Consider the following 6,946-nt stretch of genomic DNA (forward strand, 5'->3'; position numbering starts at 1 on the left):
AACATAAGCAAAAGTAGATGTTAGTCAAAGATCTTATAGTAAGACTACGCATTGAAGAAAATAACAAAGACGCAGAAAGAAGGTCGAAAGAAAATTCTAAAATAAGTGGAGCAAATATTGTAGAAGACGACCACAACAACTCTAAAAAGCGAAAGAAAGATGGACATGAAAGCAATCAACTTAAGAAGAAATTCAAGAAAAAATGCTTTAACTGTGGCCAGATTAGCCACAAGTCAATAAATTATCGTGCCCCAAAGAAAGGAAAAAAGAAGGACCAAGCAAATATGGTTGAATCCAAGAAAGAAATGGACGATCTGTGTGCTATGCTATTTGAATGCAACTTGGTGGAAAATTCTAGAGAGTGGTGGATGAATTTTGGTGCCACGCACCGCATTTGCAAATAAAAAGTTGTTTGCTGCTTTTGCTTCTGCTCAAGGCGAAGAGAAGATATGTATAGCCAACTCCAAAACTGCAAAGGTTGAAGGAACAGGAAAAGTTTGCCTGAAAATAACATCAGGCAAAGTGTTGACTTTGATCAATGTCTTGTATGTACCGAAGTTACGGAAGAACTTGATTTATTTATCACTTCTAGACAAAAATAGATTCAAATGTTTATTTCTTTTCGAAAAAATTGTAATTAGTAAAGGAGAAGTGTACGTAGGAAAAGGCTACATCACTGAGGGCCTATTCAAAATGAATGTAATGAATGTTGAAATCAATAAAAGTTCAGTTTTTCTTACTTGCTTGAGTCTAATGATTTGTGACATGAACTATTAGGACATGTCAATTATAAAACATTGCGAAAACTGATTAACTTAGAAGTTTTGCCAAACTTTGAGTGCAATAAATCAAAATGTCAAACACGTGTGGAATCAAAGTATGCTAAGCATCTGATAAGCTCGTTGAAAGGAATTTCAATATCTTAAACTTAATACACACTGATATTTATGATATGAATTCAACACCATCTCATGGTAAAAAAATTATTTTATAACTTTTATTGACGATTGCACTAGATATTGTTATGTCTATTTGCTAAACAGTAAGGATGAAGCAATAGATGTGTTTAGGCAATATAAAACAGAAGTTGAAAATTAGTTAGAGAAAAAGATCAAAACTATAAGAAGTTATAGGGGCGGAGAATATAAATATCCCTTTGTGGAAATATGTGTAGAGAATGAAATTATCCATCAAACTATGGCCGTGTATTCACCTCAATCTAATGAAATTGCAGAAAAGAAAAATCAAACCTTAAATAAAATAATGAATGTCTTACTTATAAGTTCAGGTTTACCGCAAAACTTGTGGGGGGAAGCTATCCTTACAGCTAACCGAATACTCAATAGAGTTCCCCATAGTAAGACACAACCAATTCCATATAAAAAATGGAAAGGAAGGAAACCCAACTTGAAATATTTCAGAGTGTGGGAGTGTCTAGCGAAAGTCCAAATTTCTATGCCTAAAAGGGTGAAAATAGGATTGAAGACAGTGGACTGCGTGTTCATAGGATATGCTAAAAGTAGTAAAGCAGGTCGATTTTTGATTCATAAATCCAAAATCCGATTATCAATGAAAATACGGTAATTGAATTAGATAATGTTGAATTTTTTGAACATATTTATCCGTATAAAACTAGACATGAATAGTATAGTGGGGGGTTTAAATAACCTCGAGATGAACCAACTGAGGATGTAAATAATGATGAAAATCCAAGACGTAGTACACGTCAAAGAACGTCAACTTCGTTTGGATCGGATTTTGTAATATTTCTCTTAGAAAATGAGCCTCAAACATTTAAAGAAGCGATGTCATCTTCAGACTCATCCTTTTGAAAAGAGGCAGTCAATAGTGAGATTGATTCAATCTTAAGCAACCATATGTGGAAGTTGGTTGATCTTCCTCCAGGAAATAAACTTTTAGGTTTTAAATGAATATTCAAAAGGAAAATAAAAGCGAATGGTACTATTTACAAATACAAGGCAAGACTTATAGTAAAAGGTTTTAAATAAAAGAAAAGCCTTGATTACTTTGATACATACTTGCCTGTAGCGAGGATAACGTCAATTTGGATATTAATTGCCTTGGTGGCGGTATATGGTCTTGAAATCCATCAAATGTATGTGAAAACAAAATTCCTAAATGGAGAATTGGAGGAAGAAATTTACATGGAACAACCTGAGGGTTTTTTGGTTCCAGGAAAAGAAAATAAGGTGTGTAAACTTGTTAAGTCATTTTATGGACTAAAACAAGCACCTAAACAGTGGTATGCAAAGTTTGACCAAACCATGTTGGCAAACGAGTTTAAGATAAACGAATGTGATAAATGTGTTTACATTAAAGACACTCCAAATCACAAGGTTATTATTTGTTTGTATGTGGATGATATGTTGAACATCAGTAGAGACATTTATGACATAAATGCTACGAAACGAATGCTTGAGAGCAAGTTTGGCATGAAAGACCTTGGAGTTGCGGATGCGATCTTAGGAATAAGAATCCATAGAGCTACCCAAGGGTTGACATTATCACAGTCTTATTACATTGAAAAAGTACTTGACAAATTCAAGTATTTAAATTTTGGAATTGCCAAGAATCCATTGGACGTAAGCTTTGCACTTTAAAAAAAGAAAGGTGAAAGTGACTCACAGTTGGACTACGCAAGAGTGTTGGGATGTTTAATGTATATAATGAATTGTACATGACCAGACATAGCATGTGCTATTAGTAAGTTGAGTCGGTACACGAGTAATCCCAATATAACTCTTTGGATGGCAATGAAAAGAGTTTTGGGGTATCTTAAATACACTCAAGACTATGCTTTGTATTATAATAAATATCCTGCGGTACTTGAAGGATATAGTGATGCAAATTGGATCACCGAATCGAATGAAGTAAAATCCACAAATGGATATGTGTTTACTATAGGTGGAGAAGCAGTCTCTTGAAAATCATCCAAACAAACATGTATTACTCACTTTACAATGGAATTAGAATTTATCACATTAGATAAAGCCGGTGAAAAAGCAGAATGACTTTAAAATTTCTTAGAAGATATTCCTTATTGTCCTAAATCATTTGCACCAGTATGTATACACTGTGATAGTCAAGCGACAATAAGTAGGGCAAGGAGCATGATGTATAATGGTAAATCTTATTACATAAGACGGAGATATAATACCGTTAGAGAACTTTTCTCTAATGAAATTGTCACTGTTGACTATGTAAAGTCAAAGGATAATATGTCGGATCCACTAACAAAAAGCCTATCTAGATAAGGAGTTGAGAGAACATTCAAGAAAATGGGTTTACGATCTAGGACAAGTCAGCATGGCGGTAACTCTACCTAGCAGACTGGAGATCCCAAGAGCTAGGTTCAAGGAGATCAAACAAAGTTGTGTTTGACTGGTTCAACATTGTCAATATACCCAACCATTCTCATGATGTAGACAATGTTTAGTAAGCAAGAATAAGACATATAGTGTAAAGTCTTTTAATGATTATTTAAATTTAGCAGATTTGACCAAATAGTTTAATCTATAGGATTGAATGTTTATAAATCATCTATGTGAGGGTGAAGTGAAATCCGCTTCAAGTAGAATGTTAGTAAAGGCTTATTCTCTAAGCCCTCATGAGACCAGGACGTGTTCATGGCTGAAACAAACAAAATCGTAAGAACCATAAACAGTAAAAGGCTGGTTGTGTGACATGTATTGTCTAGGTGTACATTAAAGCTAGATGGTTCAAAGATATCAAATCTACTGATTGACCGAGTGCATCCGATGCATGTTTACTATGGAAAGTTTAAAGGGAAACCCATTTATCCTGAGTAATCAGTCCTTGCTTGCTGATCACATACTTTTTCGTAAAAGTTTTATAAAGAGTAGTAATTCCCCATTCATGTGGGGGATTGTTGGGTTCAATTGTGTGAATGAAAAATGGGGGGACACAACCCTTCGAGGAAAAGACATACTGTTTCAAAAAAGGGGTGACTGTTCGGTCATATGTGACTATTCAGAAAAGACATGTTGTTTCAGAATGAACAAACATAACTGTTCCAAAATGATACACCCTTCCATGAACCATTGCTTCCTTTCCAAAGGGGCATTTGATGGCTATAAATATCTAAACCTTTTCCTCAGGTAGTATGAAAAATTTCTGCACAAGAAAAACATTCTCATACTTTCAAAAAAACTCCGTGTGATCATCTCGCGTTGAGTGAGTTTGAAGAAAATCAGAAAGTTTGAGGTACCACTACATTCTAGTTGTGAAGCCATTTTATCCTGGGAGAAAAATTCAGCAACCTTGGGTACTTGAGGGGAATTATTTCCTTAAGGACACTTCGTGAATTCGGAGGACTTGACTTATTTTGTTTTCATCTTATTTCTTTAAATAACACACTTCTTTGATAGTTCTTGAAGAACTTATGTTGAAGGTGTTAAAGACTTCATAGGCGTTCTTGGTATAGTCTTGAACTTGTGATGAAGTTTAGTGAACTAACATACATATTGTGTACCCGAAACAACAGTCAATACTCATAATGAATGTGCATGTCATAGTTCTATTATGTGAGTGGTCCCTTCATTCCTTTTCATTTTTAAAGTCAAACGAAACATCGATCAACATTTTAAATGTATTTCTTAATCAAATTAAAAAAATTACAATTTATAGTACTTTACACGTAATTTTTGAATATCTAAATTTTAATTTCACGAAATTAAATTAATCTAATCTAATTTTAATTTGAAATTTAGTCAAATTAACTTACAAAAAATGATGAAAACAATTAAAAAAGAATGAGGAGAGTATTATTTTTCTTCTTCTTTATTTGTAGCATTGAAATCATAATGCTCCGTCATAATTTGTGAGAAATTCCATAAGAGTAGGTTAATTTAGCATGAAGCCATATCAATTTGACATGATTTATATGACATACTTTTTGAAAATGTATTTTTTCTACTTTGTCGGTATCTCCGAGATCACGATGAACCTTCAACATGATTAATTACTAAGTCAAAATAGCATGACTTAGTTGTCACACTCTTGGAATGTTTATTTTCCTTTTCTTTATTTGTAGGTCTAAAATCATGATGATCTGATATGATTTGTGAATTAATCCTTTAAACATATGATAAAGTCATATCAATCTATCATGACTTACATGTCAAGGATACATATATATTTTTCGTTGTTTATAAATTTAAAATTAAGACGATCCATCATGAATTGCAGCTAATCCAATAGGAAAACAAGGTTGACCAATTATAAAATTCATGGCGATTTGTCACCGACTTGTATGTCACATTTCACTGATTTCAATTTTAGTTACCAGCAACTCTCTACCAACCAGCTTTTTGTTTGTATTATGATTACTTTCGAATTTATTTGTACGCACGTATTATATAACTGTGATTTAGTGAGTTATTTTTCGATGGTTCACATACGTCATTGAAACTTACGTTTCCTCCTTTTATTCCTCTCCATTATAGTGAATTTTCTCCTCCTCTACCGGTGATTTTTTCCGTCAAGGATTTCCACGTAAAATCTGATTGTTTTTCTTGTTTTCTTTCATTTTGTGGTGTTACTTATTCCTGTCCGTTTCATAACATATATGTTACACTTTTGAAATGTATTGTTTCTCTTGAAAAGTTGTAGTGGGCTGTCCTCCAACTTTGAGACCTGATCTCAAACAGGCTTAGGCAACAAGACACTTAACAGTAAAGTGCGTGAAAAGAGTAAATGAGATACACAAATATTTTAGGCATAATACATAAATATGATCCTAAACTTGACACCAAATTTTAACTTTGACCTTAAACTTTGACAGTGCACAAATACGACCTTTAACTATTCAAAACGGCACAAATATGACCTCGATCCTACGTGGCAAAACGTGTGTTCAACACACAAAACTAGGCGCGTCCAGCTTAAAATCTAAGGGCATAATACATAAATATGACCTTAAACTTTGACAGTGCACAAATATAACCTTTAACTATTCAAAAATGCACAAATATGACCTTTAAATGACTTTGCACTATTATTTTTTCATTATTTTCGGCTCAAAGATAAAAATGACATCTAATTTCTTTTGTCAATGCGGAAAAAGAGCAATATTGAAGATTTATTAATTAGGTGGGTTGGCCTCATACCAAAAAATCGTGCGGGTATGTATATATATTATAAAGCAAAGGGCGAATTTATGTTATATAATATATCTAAATATAATTTATTTAAATATTAAATTAAAGATGAAACTATACTAATAATAAAAAAAAATTATAGTAAAAATTATTGTTTTAATAAAACGTTATTAAATTAACATTATTAAGGATCGTAGTAGTAGTATATTAAATTAACGTTATCAAATTAACGTTATTAAAATGTTAGTATTAAATTAACGTTATCAAAATATTATTAAATTAATGTAGGGGCGGACCTACGTGGTTGTCATGGGGTTCACCCAAACCCTCTCGGTAAAAAATTACATTGTATATATAAGATGAAAAATCTATATTGATGTCTGTACATTAATGTTGAACCACATGAAACAAGACATTTAGATAGCCCAGTGGTGTTATTTGCTCTTCTTGGGTGCTTCCTTCAACTTAGTGCGCGGGTTCGATCCCTGCTAGTGATTTTTTTTTAATAAAAAAAAAGCTAGGTGCTGCTATAGAAATAAATAAATAATAATAATAATAATAAATACCAACCGTTTTGTAAGTAATTACACTCTCTCCCACTTTTTAAATTACTTTACTCTCTCTCCCTATTAATATACATAACATAGCCGACATATACATAGCATTCTGTGTATATGTTGGGATTTTTGTAATATGTTTAGGGAGTCGAGATTTTTTGTAATATTGAATACATAAGTTGTGTATTTGTGTAATTTTTAGTAATAATAATAATAATAATAATAATAATAATAATAATAATAATAATA

The sequence above is a fragment of the Capsicum annuum genome, chromosome 12, assembly GCF_002878395.1.
Source record: "Capsicum annuum cultivar UCD-10X-F1 chromosome 12, UCD10Xv1.1, whole genome shotgun sequence".
NCBI classification, from domain to species: domain Eukaryota; kingdom Viridiplantae; phylum Streptophyta; class Magnoliopsida; order Solanales; family Solanaceae; genus Capsicum; species Capsicum annuum.